Here is a 20,357-nt window from a genome sequence, read left to right on the forward strand (position 1 = left end):
AAAAAGAAAAAGAAAAAGAAAAAGAAAAAGAAAAAGAAAAAGAAAAAGAAAAAAGAAAAAAGCTATAGTCTGTATAGTCTCAAGGGATTGAGAGATGTCAGATCTACAGAACAGAAAAAGGCCTAAGACCCAGACGAGGTTGAAGGAGTAAAGGACAGATTGGATCCTAAGTTTATGCTGTTGTAACTAGGAACAAAATCTGGCCCAGCAGTATGTGGAAGTCTGCCAAGAAAATTCTTGGCATCTTGACTTGAAGATGTAGGTGGTTAACAGTAAGATTAAGGTCAAATAAGGAGACCCTCACTTGGCCTTGGTTCCATCAGATAAGACAGCCCACCAGGCAAATGGCAGTCAGATTTCAAGATTTAAAGGGCTACTCTTCATTGGAGTTCAAGACTCCTACAAGCAGAATGCTACATTTCTAGAATAAAATGAATTACTCCAAACACAGGCATTTAATAATTTTTTTATTAATGTGCCAAGATGCTGAATTAAAATAACCGTCTAATCATAAGATGAGTTCTTTCTCCTTCCCTCTGCCAAGCACATAGATAAAATCACATGGTTGAATCTTGATTTGTTTAAGTTATATCCTCCTCACTGTTTGACTTTGTTTGCATTCTGTGTTCAAGCAGTGGTACTGAGGTTCTGAGAATATATTGGTGGGTTGACCAAGAATTACTCCACAGGAGGTAAATTAGTATCACAGATAAATGAGCTTTAATAGATATTGTTCCCAAGACTCCTACAACATGTACTCTGGGTTCTCATTCTTCTATTTAAAAAATAATAAATAAAGAGGGTAGGAAAAAAAGGAAAGTAAAAAGAAGAAGAAAGTATATAGATCAAAGGACTAATAGAAAATCTCTCTCACACACACACAACACAAAACAAGATTTGTTGTATTTCACATAGATCTGCAAGTCTAATTAAACCTCAGCTCTCTCCTATCAACCTGAGTTAAATCACTGACTTCACATCTGGATTTGCTTCAAATGGACGTTATGACACTGCTAAGTTTCATAGCTATTTCATGAGTTAATTCTATTAAAAAAAAAAAAAAGTATCTGGGGAAAATATGATACAGTATTGAATTACTCTCCTACATAATGTATTCTGGCTTCCAGTCACCAAGACTTCAGAGAAGGAAATACACTTTTATAATTTTCCTTTCACAGATATCAGAGCCCAGGTCACTGGCAGATAGTCAGCTGCTTTTTTTGTTACTTCCTTTAAGCACCTTTCCCAAGAATGCTTTGGATTAACACCAGCCTTGGTACAATAAGAGGTTAGCCTCTACTGAATGATTTCTTTCTTTGTGTGTGTGTCTTGAAACAACGAAAGAGGGACAAAAATTTATCTGACAAATTAGGATTCCTGTGGGCAAAGCAATATGGAAGTAGTCAGCAATGGACCATGTATATAACTGCAATACGTATTCACTTCATAAGGATGCAGCCATCCCAGCTGGTGCTTGATTCACTCTCTCTTTAGTTGCAAGCTCTTCCAGAAACAGTCTGAGGTTAGAATACACTGAATCCTGTCCTGCAGTACAAGGGTCAAGTACAACCGATGCTGCTCTCTGTGATGCTGTGAAGCCAGCAATCATTTCCACATCCTCACCCCTTGCAATGAATTATCCATCTGCTTATTCAAACCCCCTCCAACAATGTTTGTCCAAAATATTATTTAAGAATCATAACCATTAAACACATCAACAAATCACACCCCTCTGCCCATAATTTTAGGTAATTAAACAGGAGCCTGCTCATCTTTACAATCCTTTGAGGTGAATAATCTTGCTTCTTGCTAACTAACCCTGACTCCTAGGTGAACTGGTGAGAACAGGCACTAAAGTGTCTGAGCAGTTTTGCATTAAGAGCAGGCTTGCATCTCCCCAGCTTGGAGCATGGTTCCCATAGCACATGATGGTCACATAACTCTGGAGAGATGCCTCCCTTCTGTAGCCCATTCTCTGTGGATAAAACATTCTTTGTATTGCTGCATATACATTTTCTGCAACATAATAAAGAGATCATTTCAAGAAATTACAATCGTGTCACATGTTAATGCTTCCTCGTCATAGAAGACAAAGCAGAGAACTCAACTGCTGCACACAGCAACAAAGCCCAGATACTTACTTGCCAAGATAGTAACATTTTTATTATGAAATCACTTCATTTTGGAGACTTTATTTTCTGTAGTTTTATTGGTGCCTACTCTGTCTGTCATGCAAGGACTCTTTCATTTAATATCAGCATAATTCAAAAGGAAGTTTATGTACAAACTGAATGCTTTTTGTTAAAATGTTCAACACCTGAAGAAGAATGAAATATTCCCTGGGTAAATACTAGCACAAAGTATCACAGAAAAGGCAAAAATAAATGGAAAATAGAAAGTTCAGTACTAAACTTTCAATACTACATTTCTTCTTTATGCGTAAATTATGTGTGGGTTTATTTGTTTGCTATTGTTGTTTTTGGTTTTTGTTTTTTTTCCTGGTTTGTTTGCATGTTTTTATTTTCAGGTAATTTACAAAGAAATGCCTTCGTTCGTTAATTTTAATAACCCATAATATTTGGATAAAAAGGAGGCTTAGGGGTTTCTTTTCTTTTCTTTTCTTTTCTTTTCTTTTCTTTTCTTTTCTTTTCTTTTCTTTTCTTTTCTTTTCTTTTCTTTTTCCTTTTCTATTCTTTTCTTTTTTCCCAACTGAACTGTAGAACTACACACAAGCAGACTTTCCAGAAGTAAATATTTGATCACTTCTGTAAGCATCAATTCTTTTAAAAATATTTCCCAGTACAGGAATGAGGCATTTGTTTATTTTAAGAAAGGAACATATTTTATATTCAGGTTCTACAATCCATCACCAACAAAAAGAAAACCTTTTATTTAACAAATACCACAATTGAAAACCAGTAGAATAAATGAAGAGGGAGAGGGAGAGGGAGAGGGAGAGGGAGAGGGAGAGGGAGAGGGAGAGGGAGAGGATAAGCTTAGGTCCCAGCTTTGGTTCTTCAAAAAAAAAAAAAAAAAAAAATAGTAATGAGGAATGCAATTCCCATACTTTCTAATTTTTGCTGTTCAAAGAAATACTTTTTTATGCTATTTGAAAAATAACTTTATGTGATCATCAGGTTTTGCTAGGCACTCAAAATTCTCCAGAAAAGACTGAATTCTGAGTCTGAATCAATAGTTAAACATTCTCTTTTGAAAGATAAACACAGTCTCCATAAATGTTTCATTGATCTAAACATCTGTTTAGACTCATGAACAGCTTTTCAGCCAAGTTCAGCAACAGGGAGATTGAATGAGTACATCCATCAGTTTCCTCTTTCAAGCAACAAAGGAGTTCTGTAATCAGTGTGATCTACCAGAAAGAAAAAGAATAACTGAACATGCACAAAATAAATAAATATAATAAAACAAAATAAAATCACAGTCCAATAAAATAAAATAAAAATAATAACCTGTATACTCTTGTATCGCTTCCAGGATGTGAAAGTAGGCACTACTCAGATGTGTCAGAGACCATCCCAGAAGACTGTTTTTGCCACTTATCCAAAGGAGAGCATTGCCTAGAGTTTGAGCTTTTAGTATCATAGAATCATAGAATCACCAAGGTTGGAAAAGACCCAAAACATCATCCATTCACCCATTCCCAATAGCTCCTACTAAACCATGTCCCTCAACACAACATCCAGCCTTTCCTTGAACACCCCCAGGGTCGGTGACTCCACCACCTCCCTGGGCAGTCCGTTCCAGTGCCTGACCACCCTTTCTGAAAAGTAATACTTCCTCATGTCCAGCCTGAATCTCCCCTCCCGTAGCTTGAAGCCATTCCCCCTGGTCCTATCACTAATGACACGAGAGAAGAGGCCGACCCCCAGCTCACTACAACCTCCCTTCAGGAAGTTATAGAGAGCAATGAGGTCTCCCCTGAGCCTCCTCTTCTCCAGGCTGAACATTCCCAGCTCCTTCAGCCTCTCCTCATATGGCCTGTGTTCCAGACCCCTCACCAGCTTTGTTGCCCTCCTTTGAACACGTTCCAGGGCCTCAATATCTTTCTTGCAGTGAGGGGCCCAAAACTGGACACAGTACTCGAGGTGCGGCCTCACTAGTGCTGAATATAGGGGAACAATCACCTCTCTGCTCCTGCTTGCAACACTGTTTCTGATGCAAGCCAGGATGCCATTGGCCTTCTTGGCCACCTGGGCACACTGTCGGCTCATGTTCAGCCGAGCATCAATCAATACCCCCAGGTCCATTTCCTCTATGTAGTCCTCCAGCCACACCGCCCCAAGCCTGTAGCGTCACCTGCGGTTGTTGTGGCCGAAGTGCAGGACCCGGCATTTGGCCTTGTTGAAACTCATCCCATTGGCTTCAGCCCAGCTCTCCAGCCTGTCCAGGTCCCTCTGTAGGGCCTCGCTACCCCCAGGCAGATCCACACTTCCAGCCAATTTGGTGTCATCTGCGAATTTACTGAGGGTGCACTCGATGCCCCCATCGAGGTCATCAATAAAGATATTGAAGAGGACAGGCCCCAGCACCGACCCCTGGGGAACACCACTCACAACCGGTCGCCAGCTGGATTTGACTCCATTCACCACCACTCTCTGTGCCCGGCCCTCCAGCCAGCTCCTTACCCAGCCAAGAGTGTATCCATCCAAGCCTCTGGCTGCCAGCTTCTGCAGGAGAATGCTGTGGGAGACAGTGTCAAAGGCTTTGCTGAAGTCTAGGTAGACCACATCAACAGCCTTTCCCTCATCCACCAGATGGGTCACTAGATCATACAAGGAGATCAGGTTGGTCAAGCAGGACCTGCCCTTCACGAACCCATGCTGGCTAGGCCTGATCCCCCGGTCACCCCGCACATGCCGCATACTCTCCCTCAAGACAATCTGCTCCATAACCTTCCCTGGCACCGAGGTCAGGCTAACAGGCCTGTAGTTCCCCGGATCCTCCTTATGACCTTTCTTGTAAATGGGAGTCACATTTTGAGTATCTAAAGGCTTTTAGGCACTCTGGAAACAGAGATCAACACATACTGCCATCACACGCTCTTTCATTCTCCATTCAGGAAGTGTACAGCTTGAAAACAACCAAGTTGTATTACATTTTGTAAATAAGGTATAGAAAAGAGCCTTTCTTCAAGAGACAGAGACAATGTCTGGATATCCCCCTGACAGGACAAGAGGAAATGGTTTTAAAGCGGAAGAACGTAGATTTAGACTGGGTATTGGGAAGAAGTTGTTTAATGTGAGGGTGGTGAGACACTGAAACAGGTTGCCCAACAAGGCTGTGGATGAATCTGGAAGCATTCAAGGGCTGAATGAAACCCCCAGGCTGAATGGGGATTTGAGCAGCCTGGTCTAGAGGGAGGTGTCCCTGGCTATAGCAGGGTGTTGCAAGTAGATGATCTTAAAGGTTCCTTCCAACCCAAACCCTTCTATGAGTCTATGATTCTATGATGATTCTGTGATTTCTGATATACATAATTCACAATAGATCCCATGGATCAATCAGCTTTTTCAAAGAATCTGGAACCTAGGCATTACCTGAGCATATATGTGCCAAGTTTGATACATCTTGCTGACATCTCCCCATAACATCTCTAGAAAAATAGAATAGTGGTTTCTGTGAAACTTAGTGTGAAGGCTTCAATCTTTGTGTTAAATTCAAGAGCATTGCTCAGACCTGTACTCAGAGCCACTCAGTCCTCTTCTTACTAGGTTGTCTACATGTTAGACCATGAGCTCCAAGATGTTGAGACCTAAAAAGCTGAGAAACTGAGTGTTCACTTACATTCACAGCACAGCTGCCCTCCTTTTAAAGAAGATGAGACCAAGCAGAACAAGTAACACAGATGTGAAAACGACAAATAAGAAATGATATGTAAGGGAAACTGACTATATTTTTGACATTGAACAAGACAGTGGAAAGTGAAAACACTTTGTTTAGTTCATTAGATTTCATTGAATGACAGGGCTTATGAGGGGCTGATCGGATTACCTGTCCTAACATTTTCTACAACCATGGGATGGAAAACAATGAGACAGCAGAAAAAACATCTGACCTTCATAAATTTGTCAAGCAGGTCCATCAGTTCCAATATTTCTCTTCTGATCTTCCATAATCTCAGTCTGACAGAACTCTACACATCTTTTTTTCAAAATCCATAAGAACTGAGCCCTGAGAAATGCCAACTCTGTCCAAGAATCAAGGAATTCAGAGGAAACTGAGATTCAGATGTGATCTCTGCAGTCCTTCACTCCTAAAGAATGAATCAAAATTGTAAATTTATCCTACTTAAAGCAAATGTTATTTTCAGGCTGGATGTATAATAGAGTACAGAACACAAAAGGAACCTCTGAGAGAGCACATACAATTTATTCAATTTCATGCTCCACCCTTGAATTAAAATCTTTCTGAAGATGGCAATTTCTCAGCCAGAAGTTTTGGTCCTAAGAAACATGAATGAAAGTTTAATTGCTGGAACAAAATGTGCATTCTAGCCCCAAGACCGCAAAGGAGAGCAAGGCCAAGATACAGAACACTAGATTCCAAACTACCATGTATTTAAGTGTAGTTCTTTTCATGAATTGTTTTTAGCTGCACTTTTAATTTGGGAACGGCTACTCCCATCCTTCACAGTATTAAGTAAATGCCACCAGTAAGGTGAAAAGCTTAAGGGCTAATCTTCCTGCTGTCTTCCTCCCCATAGAACTTCAGGAACAGATATTTAGGATTCAGTGGACTTTTGTGTGCATTGCATGCATTGCATGTAATTTTCAATACTTTTGGATAATCTTGCCTTATGGACTCATGCCAAAGGATGAAGTTATGTTGGGCACTTACAAGTAATGACCTTCTTTAACTTTCTTATAATATATAATTCATATATGTGTGTATATATATATATACATATAATTAGTATATATAGTACAATATTTTTTAAAAGCAAATAAGTGCGTGATGATTCTTCGGTTTTCTTTTCATTGTAGTTTTTGTTGTTGTTTGGTTGGTTTTGTTTATTTTTAATGCAGAATCATAAAAAAAAAATAGCAAACACTGATTAATGCAGAAGCTTTTTTTACATCCTCAGGGACCAGGTACTTTGGGTAGAAGAGGTAGAACTGGGGTTTGTTTAGGTTAGATTATTTTTATGTTACCATTGTATATGAAGCACAGCATGTACAACAAATATGCTTCCTCATTGTACTTGCTCCCATTTGATATCTGTCACTGTACCACCTCCATGCAAATACAGATTATAAAATATTCTGCATGGAGAATCAGAAAATCTTCTCCTGGAATCTTTAAATTCCAAACAGAAAGAAATCAGATGGCCATGTACTGACTTAACATTTAGACAATGTCCTTGATCAAGCTCTCCAGGAAAGAAATTCATAGAGGTCAGTTTCATGTGCTCTAATCCCATAATAATGGAACATATTTTGCCTTCTTTATATCTTACTCATTGTCTCAGAGTTCACAACAGCATGACAGAGATATCAATTCAATGTCTAAAACATAGTACAGTGAATCATCTGTCAGAAGAATTACTCTCCCTGAAAGAAGTCATTCCATATGAATTTTTATTTTGCCTGAAACGTATCAAAAAATGTCATACTCATATTCAAAAACTACTTTCAAAATAATTTTGCACTTGCTTTTGAAATTATTTGCTAGATGAAATTAGACCTTTTTTCCTCTTGGAAAACCATTGGGAGCACATGGTACTATATAAGTCCCATATCTTAAGGAATAAGCTTTTTTCCATTTCAGCATAAACTCTCAACTATCATAATTACAAATTTTGTTTTCTAAGTATGTGATAGCTACTTGACCTTCACTGGATTTGTAAAAATTCTTCCCAGTAGATTTGTTTCTGGCAAGTGCTCTAAAATAAACAGAGTGGTGCAAACACTGCCAAAGTGAATGTGTTTCAAAGAAAAGAAAGAGAGATAATTTTTTAATTGTGTCCTGCAAGCATTTATCCTCAATCACCTGACCCAGAATGCTTTGCTCTATCTCGCATATCCGGCTGTAAATTATTTGTGCATTTCGATACATGCTGTTGCTTGGTACTATGCCTTTAAGTAGTGCAAATGTTGCCAGACATTGAGAAAGAGCACTTACTGTTCCCATATGCATCCTATAGTTCAAGCAGCACGTACTCTCCAACAGAGAGGTTGCTTCTCTCCAGGCCCATGAGATGCAACTGCAAATGGCAGATGTATTTCAGCAGTTAGCTCCCCAGGCAGATCTGGGAAGAGTTGGAGAAAAGAATTTGCAGAACGAAGCCTTAACATGTGGCTGTCTTTGTTATTGAAAACAAACATTTGACTAAGAGTTGAGAGAGAAGTCTATTCAGGAAAGCAGACTTTGACCTCTTCAGAGAACTTCTTGGCAGGGTGATATGGGAAAGGCCCTAGAGGAAGGAGGAGCCCAGGAAAGCTGATCAGTATTCAAGGACCATATTTTCCAAGTCTAGAATCAGTACATCCTGAGAAAGAGGAAGGCAGGCAAGAATGCCAGGAGGCCTCTGTGGATCTACAAGGAGCTCCTGGACTTCAGCACAAGAAGAAAGTCTATAGAGAGAAAACAGGAATCGGTTACCTGGGAAGACTTCAAAGAAGTTGTCCTAGCAGCCAAGGATCAGGTTAGGAAAGCTAAAACCCAGACAGAATTAAATCTAGCCAGGGACATAAAGGGGAGTAAATTCTACAGGTATATCAGTGATAAAAGGAAGGCCGGGGAAGATGTGGACAGTCTCCAGAAGGAAACGGAGACCGAGTCATGAGGGATATGGAGAAAGTTGAGGTACTCAATGACTTGTTTGCCTCAGCCTTCACTGGCAAGGGCTCTAGCCACACTGGTCAGGCTGCAGAAAGCAAATGTAAGAACTGGGAGAAGGACAATCTGTCTGCTGTAAGTGAAGATGAGGTTCAAGATCATCTAAAAAACCTGAAGGTGAACAAGTCCACAGGACCTGACCACATCCATCCAGAGGTTCTGAAGAAATAGGTGGATGAAATTGCTAAGCCACTATCCATCACATTTGAAAGGTTATGGCAGTGTGGTTCCTACTGATTGGAAAAGAGGAAACATAACCCCCATTTTCAAGGAAGGAAAAAAAGAAGACCCAGAGAACTACAGACCAGTGAGTCTCATATCTGCCTAGCAAGATCAAGAAGCAAATCCTCCTGAGGGCTCTATTAAGGGACATGGAAAATAAAGACGAAGTGATTGCTGGTAACCAAGATGGCATTAATAATGACAAGTAATGCCTGCTAAATTGGTGGCCTTTTACAATAGAGTTACAGTGTCAGTGGATAAAGAAAGAGCAATTCACAGAATCAGAGAATCATCAAGGTTGGAAAAGACCCACAAGATCATCCAGTCCAACCATTCACCAGTCACCAATAGTACTAACTAAAAATTATCCCTAAACACAACGTCCAAACGTTCCTTGAACACCTCCAGGATCAGTGACTCCACCATCTCTCTGGGCAGGCCCTTCTAGTGCCTGACTACTCTTTCAGAGAAGTAGCATTTCCTAACATCCAGCCTGAACCTCCCCTGATGCAACTTGAAGCCATTCCTCTAGTCCTATCACTAGTTACACGAGAGAAGAGGGCCAACACCCAGCTCACTACAACCTCCTTTCAGGTAGTTATAGAGAGCAATAAATTCTCCCCTGAGCCTCCTCTTCTCCAGACTGAACAATCCCAGCTCCTTTCAGCTGCTCCTCATATGGCCTGTGCTCCAGACCCTGCACCAGCTTTGTTGCCTTCTTTGAACCTGTTCCAGGGCCTCAATATCTTTCTTGCAGCAAGGGGCCCAAAACTAGACACAGTACTTGAGGTGCAGCCTCACCAGTGCTGAGTACAGGGGAACAATTACTTCCCTGTTCCTGCTAGCAATTGATGTCATCTACTTGGACTTGTGCAAAGTGTTTGACATTTTCCCACATGACATCGTGGTTGCCAAATTGGAGAAAAAATGGATTTGATAGATGAACCACTTGCTGGTTAAGAATTAGCTGGATGGTCGCACTCAGAGTTGCGGCCAATGGCTCAATGTCCAAGTGGAGACCACTGATGAGTGGCATTCCTCAGGGATTGGGGCTGGGATCAGTATAACTTAAGATCTTCGTAGGCAACATGGACAGCGGGATTGAGTGCACCCTCAAGTTTGCAGATGACACCAAGCTGAGTGGTGCAGTTGACATCCAAGATGGGAGGGATGCTATCTAGAAGGACCTGCACCACATGAGAATTGGTCCCATGCCAACTTAACGAAGTTTGACAAAGATAAGTGCAAGGTCCTGCAGCCGGGTTGGAGCAGTCTCAAGCACAGACAGAATTTGGGTGGAGAATGGCTTGAGAGCAGCCCTGAGGAGAAGGATTTGGGAGTGTCAATTGGTGAAAGATTCAACACAAGCCAGCAGTGTGCACTTGCAGTCCAGAAGGCCAACCAGATCCTAGGATATGTCAAGAGAAGTGTGACCAGCATGCTGGGGGACATGATCCTATCCCTGTACTTTGCTCTCACGAGACCTCACCTGGAGTTCTGCATCCAGACCTGGGGCCTCCAACACAAGATTGACATGGATCTGTTGGAGCAGGTCCTGAGGAGGGCCACAAAGATGATCAGAATGCTGGAAAACCTCCCCTATGAGGACAGGCTGACAGAGATGGTACTCTTCAGTCTAGAGAAAAGACGACTGAGGGGGGGTCCCACTGAGGGGGACCTCATAGCAGCCTTCCACTACCTGAAAAGGGTCTATGGGAAAAATGGGCGGGGAAACCTTTTTATAAGGGCATGCAGTGACTGGACAAGGGAAAATGGTTTTAAACTGGAAGAGGGTAGATTTAGACTAGGAATTAGGAAGAAATTCTCTATTGTGAGGGTGGCGAGACATTGGAAAAGGTTGCCCAGTGGGGTTGTGGATGCCCCCTCCTTGGAAGAATTCAAGGCCAGGCTGGATGGGGCTTTGTACAGCCTGGTCTAGAGGGAAATGTCCCTGTCTATAGCAGGCGGGTTGGAACTAGATGATCTTTGCTCCAACCCAAACCTGTCTACGATTTTATGATTCTAAGGGTTGTCCTCTTCAGAGCACAACACATGATTCAACTGCATTGGAGTTGCCTTGGCTTAACAAATACATCCTGAAACATATACTGTGCATGAGTAGATGCCATGCTAACACTTCAAGATTCCTCTTAGACAGCCCCAGACATCACCTCTGTTATAGAATCATAGAATCATAGAATCACAAGGTTGGAAACGACCTATAAGATCATCCAGTCCAACTGTCTCCTCATCACCATTGCCACCACAAGCACTAAACCATATCACACAGCTCCTCATCCAGACACCTCCTGAACACTGCCAGGGACGGCGACTCCACCACCTCCCTGGGCAGCCATTCCAGTGCCTGATTACTCTCTGAGAGAAGAAGTTCTTCCTTATGTCCAACCTAAACCTCCTGTGATACAACTTGCGGCCATTGCCCTGTGTCCTGTTCGTTGCCTGGGAGAAGAGGCCAAATCCCTCTTCACCACAACCTCCCTTCAGGAAGTTGTTCATCAGTTCTCCATTTTAACTCTTATTTATTTACAAAAAAAGTGGAGAAGAAACAAAATTTTCCCCACTGTGGATGTGGAAAAGCATTTTTTGCTTTTCCTTTTTAAAACAGAGGGGAAACTAACTCACATATAGGGGCCTTTTACTGTCTCTGATACAAAACAATGTTATTTTTTTTGTAATGTCAGCATCTGGAAAAAATAAAAAAATTCTTGATACTTTCTCAATTCCTCAGACTTTCAGAACACCAGTAAAGAATTTCTACATCAATAAGAATCTTTGTTTTTTCATTTATGTCATATGCAATGGACATGTTATGCATCTGTTATTAATGCATAATTAATACTAGTATTATGAAAGTAAACTAATGTTATAATTTCCAAGCTGAAAGATATATCACCTGGTACACTGCAGCTAACTGAGGAGATACAGTTATGATAATGTTACTACCAAATGGCCTTATGTTTGTCAGTTGTAAAGCTGACACCAAATCTCACATTAATTATTTGCTTGAAACAGAGCCAACTGAAGATTTGCCTCATCCTTCTGGGTTCCTGAAAGCTATCAGCTGTTTCTTACAAGTGACTCTGCTGTTTCCCAGATAGAAGGTTCATATATTCAGTATCCAGATGCTTACAGAGCAGTGGAATAAGAGAACACACATGAAAGGGCTCTTTTCCTGATGTAAGCGCCCTACTTCCAGCGATCAGTGGGACTGTCTGACACTAGGCTTACATCTAACGAGTACAAGAAACATCCACAAATGGACGTAATCTTCATTACTCTGTCCAGTTCCTTTCCAGATCTGTCCATACTTCTGGCCTCCATCATGTCCCAAAGGATTCCTACAATTCAATTATGCTGAATGCAGTTATTATCATAAAGATTTTCCTCTGTTTTAAAACTGCTGCAGGACAATTTCAGTGAGGCCCACTAGATCATCCACAAAAAATGAAGACTGATCACCCCCCTTGCTCACGTTTTCTACATCACTGATGATTTAACAAGATTTCAACACATCCCTTCCCAGCTCTGCTTGCCACAGTTTACAAGATCCTAATTTCATTTACTTTCAGATGCCTGTCGTATGTTCTTCTATAGAAAAAGATTGCCTTTGTATTCTGTCTGATTCATACACTTGTTTTTAATCGAGCAGTTTTGCAAAAATAATCCAGTCCGTGTGAGGTTAAGAGAACAATTTCAAGGTCAGAATAACTCTCGCAACATCTTCAATGTGACATGTTCCAAAACTGAAATTTCTACCAGCACTTCACACCAGTTTCCCATATATTGCAAACCACAACCTTTACAACAAAAGCTTTGGAGGGAAAGATTTGGTGTTGCATAGAATACACTAGAAGGTCTGCATCACTTTAGCAGACAAAAAGAAGAACTTATATGCCAAGGCTCTCTTCCTTCACACCTGAAATGAAGTTTCTGAACTGTAGTAATTTTACCTTCTAATTTGGGAGTAGCATTAAGATTCTGTGAGGAACAGAAGTAGGAGACCTAGATACTCGATGTTATCAATTAGAACATTAACTCTTATGACTAAAAGAAGGAGTGCATAGGTTTTTGGTATATGATTAGCACAGGAAAAGGAAAATAACCAAAAATATGGGTAGGGAATACCTCAGAAATTTACTTCTTAATATACATTTTCCACCCAGTATCTGAACAGACAAAGATCTGAGCAGATTAATGACTTGTCACATAAATTCTGCATTTACACGGCAGGAGAAAGGAATAAAACTTTTTCTACTAAGGCTTTATCAAAATAACCCTGCCTTAATCCCAGCCTGATGCTCCTGATGTTATGTTAAGGGCAAAGATACACCAACGCTGTTGATCTTTTCAGGATTCCGGTATCTCATACCTTGTTCCCTGTGGTCTGACTGAGCAATAGCGATGTATTTTGCTGTCTTTGAGTTTTCTTTAAAAGAATTCTCTATAACGCTCCCTGCATTTCACTTACTTTCCTTCTAATCTGTAATGCGGTTCTTTACCTCAGATAGAAAAAGATGAAATCAGTGCATCAGGCCCATCACTGCCTGTCTGGGTAATATGGTATTGCTGAGCTGAGTACTGTTATGCTCGTCAGCATCTGTACTACTCTGCCAAGTCACATCAAGAGCATTAGTCTCTATTGCTGTTTTTCTTGTTTGGAGAGTGTTGTTTTCTGTATTTCCCGCTCATTTTGTAGTTGCATATATTTTAGTTTTCCCTCAAGAGTGCTAGAACTGTATTTAATCAAATTTGAGTACCTCTTATTATTTCTCATTGGTACTATTAAGATGAAATCAAATTAAGTGTATGTTTTTACTTATGATTTACATAAAATAGAATCATAGAATCATCACAGAATCGTAGAACTATAGAATCACAGAATGTCTTGGGTTGGAAGGGAACTCGAAGATCACTTATTTCCAACCCCCTGCCATAGACAGGGTTACCAACCACCAGCTCAGGTTGCCCAGGACCTTATCCAACCTGGCCTTAAACACCTCCTTCTATATTTTAATTAAAAGAGGCAGAAAAAAATTAATTATGTCTATAAAACTAATTAGTGTTTGCAGATATAAGCCTCAGGAGGGATAGAGTAAAATCAGTACGTGGTCATGGAGAAGTTAAATTTGTCTCAGGTTCAAATATGTCTGCAGTTGCATCTATAACATGTCTACTTTTCTAAAAATGTATTCCACATATTTCATTTCTGTCTTCTAATTGTTGAGGAGAAGAAAAAGAAAAATCAGACTTCAGTTAAACCTTTGACACTACAAGAATACTGAACAGTGAACAAATAAAACAATGAAATAATTCCCCACCACTGTTACACAGTGTTCAAGAACAGGTATAGTTGAACATATGCCTATAGCACAATTCATCTGTCCTTTTTTTGCCTCTGTACATCACTGGTAAAACTTCTGGTATGAGTTGCTGTTTAGAACTACCACATTACAGAAAAGTTTCATGATATCTGTATGAGAGCAGTGACCTGCAGTACCATAAAGGTGCTGGCTCACTGCCACAAGAGAGACATTCACCAGACTGAAGTTTCTGATCCAAAGGAGAGCAAGTGATAAAGAAGTGAAACAGACTTATAAATTACACTTAATAGGGTCAGTGATATCTGCACAAATTCATCAAAGTGGTAAAAAGAATTTGAAGGTCAGTAGAACAAAGAAAGCATATGTGGAGGTGTGCAAAACCACCATTGTGGTTTTGCACAGCTGACAGTCCTAACATTCCTGCTTTGGATCAAGGGAAGGAGAGTAATGCCAGAAGAGGTGGTTCCGGGAAGCATCCAGGACATGACCACAGCATCAACAAGCATTTTAAAGGAAGGGAGAAATTGTTGATTTGGCTTGGGAGTTTGTGCTTTTTCTCAAAGTGAATGAAAGGGGAAAGAACACTTTAGAAGGTGTGAAGAAAAAAGTATACTTTGGTTTATGGTGACTCCGTGTCTGTGCTTCTGAATAACTCAATTTCTGCTACTAACAGAGGAAAAGAAGTAGAATGGGCTACATTATCTCCTCATTAACTCTCCATTTCATTGGGACAGTTGATTCACTTTTGAATCTCACAGAAGATAGGCTGTGAGCAAAAGATTGCATCTGAAGCTATGAGAACATTACAAGAGAAGACTCTCTTTATGTGCGTGTGTGTGTGTACATGAAGAAAGGATTAGAAAAGAACGGCTAAAAGAACAACAGAAACTGAGATTGAGAGGATATTAGAAGATGCCATTATATATATAAAAAAAAAAAAAGTAGATTCACCAGTTTTTTCAAATATTTCCCAATGTCAGGGCAAATTCACATCAACCTCAACATAAGACTGGACTGGAAAATACCTTTCTAAAAAAATGTCTTCTGTTACAGAGCTAAGAAAGGATCATGTCAATAAAACAGGCTTTTTGTTGTCTCCCTTTCGCTTTTCATCCTGCTTACAAAACAGAATCTTAAAAAAAAAAATCAAAGGTAGAATCAGGATGCTTTTAACCATATACATTTACCAAAAATGATGAAGTGGCAGATAATGACTACCCCATTTATGTACCAATAAACTGTAGAACTGGCAATGTAAGTATTTGAGTAGCAGTGTGCACAACATATGCAAAGATATGTGAGGAAGAACATTATTGTAGAGGAAAAAGTTTACAAATATAGTGTGCTTACCACAGCTGAAAGAGTTTGGACTGAGATGAGAGTGAAAAGAGTGAAAAAGGAATAGTCATAAGAAACAGTTATACATCTCCAGGGCAGGATTAGAAGGCAGAACAGGAAGCATTTATGCATAAAAAGAAGGAAAGTTGTAAAAAAGCCCAGACATTGATCATGAAGATCTCATTTATGCTGACATTTACTGGAACACAAGTGACAAGTAAAAGCATGTTCTCAAAACACTCAAAGCTCTTTCCATTCCATATGGAGCTTTCTACAAAAGCAACCAAACTGCAGTTTCTAAGTAAAGCTGAATTCTGGGCTTTATCTTCAAGAGAGCACGTAAATTTTCTGAGCAAGCTTTGAGTGAAGGAATTTGGAGGCTGGAAGTGTTGCAACAATACATTTCCAAAAGCCCAAAAGAGTTAATTGCTGAGGTACTTTAGCAGCATCTCCATTTTTAGATCTTAGGTTTAATTGCAATAGATGCCCATAGCTGAATGTTACTGTCATCACCATAAACATGAGGAATAACTAAGATGAGAGGAAAAGCAAAAAGAACACTTCAAAATCTTTAGTAGTAAATAGGTTAAGAAGAAATTCAAGAAGTGTGAACCGGAAGTTGATTAGGTGAAAATGTGTAGTTGAAACTACAATATTCACTTACTCTTGATAAATTCACTGTCCCACCAAATATCCTGAACTTAGACCAGACCCAAAATATCTTTAAAGGGAAAAACAAAATGGAAAAATTCAAGTGTTTCTAAACAGTAGCACTGAAAGGGCTGGCCAAAGGGAATAATCATTGACATTGCTCCTGTAAATACTTCCTACCTAGGTTAGATCTGACAATTTCAACTAACAACTCTGCAACTCAATTAGCAGCAATGTTCACCGCTTTATTTAGCTAGTGATTCTCTCTTTAAGTTCAAGCATTTTACTGCAGTGAGGTCATCCAGATTTCTAAATGCTCTCCTAATCAGATGCGGTCCAAAATCTTGGAACAAGGGCAATAAAGCAGTACAATGTTCTACCTACATAATTAAGGTAAAACAAAACTCTTTTTACAGACTTCAGTTCAGTTTACAGCCAACTCTTTTCCATTTGCCCTTCTGTGTCTTTTCCTGTATTATGGCAAGTATTTGCAGAGAACTAACATGTACCAACAATGATATTTAAATATTTAGAAATATTTATCAAGTAGAAAGTAACTTCACCTTGGAAAATTCTGATGATAGCAGAAGGAGAAAAAGAAAAGTGACTTGTTCTTCTTTAAGTCCTAGGGTCAGTACCTCATTCTTAAGCAAAGTGGTTGAGAAGTGTTGTAGAGAAGGAAGAGGAGCTGGGGCAGTTCAATGCCTTCGTACAATGTTTCCTTGGTAAAAAGAATGGTAAGAAAGAGCTTGGGCCAAAGAACTCCTCCTACACAACGCTTGTTACTGGAATGCTGAAAACAATGAAAGGTTAATGTTATCACTTAAAAAACTTACCATGGTTTAGGATTTTTCCAATAATGCAAAAAAGGGTCATTAAGAGGTTCAAATAGAAAACACAAATTGAGATGCTGTATTAATGACAATTATATAAATAACTTAGACTGTGTATTTCATCTCATCAGTTACACTACTAGATCTTTGCACACTGTTCTTTGCCAAAAAAGCCTCATCTTTAAATATCACTGGCTATAATTTATTTCAGAAAAAAATATGCAATAAATAGTCAAATAAATGCATAAATATATATTATGTACGTGCAAACAAAAGCTTACAAACTGAACTCATGTCTGAGGAAATTTGGACAAATACAGATCAGTGTGCTAAGAAAAAGCTATTGATCAAAGTAGAAGAAAGATTATTAACCAAAGTATACAAGAAGATAAACTACTCCTCAAGGTTAACTTTTTCCACGAAGAAAATTGGTGTCATTACAGGATGCATCTGGATTAAAAAAAAAAAAAAAAAAAAAAAAAAAAAAAAAAGTGTGATTAAAAACATTTATAGGAACAGGAGAGAATAATATGACTCTATGACGCACCTAGCTGTGCAAAATAGGTATTTCATCTCTCTTTATAATCAATAAAAAGAACCCGTGTATAATGAAAACTTTAAGCAAAGAAGGGTATCCACAGGTTGCACGCCCGTGTGCTTGCAAGCACTTCATATGGTGCCAGTTCCACAAAACTAAGGATGTATCTACTAAACGTTTTCAAGATCGGTTAGCCCAGATAACTTGAGCTTAAGACTCATCAGAGCTACTGATATTCACGTATACTAAGCTCTGGAACACAAGAAAAATTTCAAAGGAATGACAAACTACAGGCCATTTACCAAAATAGCAGCACAAGTTTCAGGGTCACTTGGCATTAATATCAAGCAAAGTGAAGCTACAGTTGACATAGGATAGTATTCATGACAAACTAAAGCCAAACAAGAAGTTTGGAAGATAATCAGTACTAATCTGTACTAATTATTGAAAAATGGTCAAAGAAACAGATCTGATTTTAATTTTCGAGGGGAAATTATATATTTGAAAGATATCTGTATACTTTTTATATTTAGACTTATGTAAAACATAAACCATTTCTGTTTACCAAACAAAAACACCTCATCAGTGATACAAGTTAACAAATAGATAAATCACACGTAAAAAAAGTAACAATTTATCATTTCATTGGGAGCATTCAGCATAATCAGTAATAACTTGACAGTACATATTACAGATTGGTGATGAAGTTTACTGATAGAGTAAGAAGTCTTAAACGATTCAGAGATCTGAATGACTATGTATGATGTTTTGCTACTTTGATACAGAGAAAAACAACCATACATCACAGAATCATTGTTGGAAGTCATACTTGGATCTTATCAACTCCAGTTTCTTGGCCAGTATACAGTAACCCACAGTGCAAAGCCAAGTCAGTTGTGGGTTTGTGAGTGTCTGGCCACTCATTTTCTTTCTACAAGAAAATGTTAAGCTCAAGCTCAACACCAATTTAATGTTGTCCTTTACACATTCAATTTTCCCATAAAAATGTCTATGGTTATTTAACCTCCAGAGTCTGGGTAAAGCTATTGAACAATATGGGCCTCAGTGTTCATCCATTGCATTTATTCACCCATCACAGTACTCATCAAGGTCTCGTAGCCTGGCCTGTTTTAAGCCACACAAGAGTCCATTCATCCAGTCCTCATGACCCTCACCTTCTAAATGAAGATATTGACAGAGGCAGTATAAAAACCTCACTGAAGTCAAAATATTGCATCTACTACTCCCTGCTCATCCAGCACTGAAAGTATTTGACCATAGAAGGCATGCCTCAAACTGTCTCCTTGTCTTTGATGTACTTGGAAATGAATTAAAAAAGAACATAGTCCATAATATTGCTACGAACTGACATGAGGTTCTCTCACCTGTAGTTCTGTATTGGCTGTAAGAAAAAAGAGGAAAGACTATTAGGGTTTGTCATGACAAGACATGCAAAATGGTTTCAAACTAAAGGAGGGGAGATTTAGATTGGATGTAAGAAAGTCTACAGTAAGGGTGGTGAGAAACAGGTTGCCCAGAGAGGTGGTGATGCCCCATTCATGAAGACACCCAAGGTCAGGCTGTAGTAGGCTCTACGCAACCTGATCTAGCTGTAGCTTTTGCTGTTCACTGCAGAAGAGTTGGACCTTTAAAGGTCCCTTCCAACTCCTACGAATCTATGAAGAAACCACAAATCAAGCAAGATGATAGAATAACTCCTTTTGCCCTTTCACTCTTAGAATCTTAAATTTTATAGCGATAACAAAATCACTCTGAGCATGCTAAACAGAACAGCCAATAAATCTGTACCAGAATATCAAATGTAAATCTTCTGATACTTCTTTCAGAATATCTGGCCTTCTTTCAGAATATTTCTACACAGAGTATTGTAAAATGGAAGACCTTTCCACTAAATAAATTAGAAACAGATCATTTTTCATGTGGTAAGACACTAATACAATGACCAAAGTATTTAATGTAATACATAATTTAAGAGTCCTGCTTTCAAGTCAATCTGCAGCTGTAGACAAAAACAGAAACAGTGCTATGTTGTATTACTGTAGTAATAAAAAAGTCACTCGGATGTTTATGTAACAAGGGCTAGTGATTTTATCAAGGGCTAGACATTAATGTGAATTAATATTTCCTAGTGATCAAGCAGACACCCACTCAAATTACAGTACAAGGAGAACTTAAAAAATTAATTAACACTTATTTGAATAAAAAAACATACAGTTTTCATAGGAAAAAAAAAAAAAAACAACCAACAAATAAAACCAACATAGAAGTAGCTCTTTTGTTGCTGTTGAAATGAAAAAGCAAGTTTTTGTGCAGCAGTAACACATTACTTCCTTGATCCATCAATAATGCTTCAGATATTTCCCACACAAAAATATTAGTGACTGGTAAATCGACCTTGGTAAATATTGGTCCAAATCACAACACCAAACACAGAAAAAAAATTGAATGTATTTAAGATTTCTGCTGCTTCAGTATTGTAAGATTTTCGAGCTGTTAATGCAATCTCATAGAAGAGCCTTGTAAAATCCCCAGAAAGTCTCTGGTAAGAAAATA

The sequence above is a fragment of the Centrocercus urophasianus genome, unplaced genomic scaffold, assembly GCF_019232065.1.
Source record: "Centrocercus urophasianus isolate 14NV4802_14NV808 unplaced genomic scaffold, USGS_Curo_1.0 seq_10, whole genome shotgun sequence".
In the NCBI taxonomy this organism is placed as follows: Eukaryota; Metazoa; Chordata; class Aves; order Galliformes; family Phasianidae; genus Centrocercus; species Centrocercus urophasianus.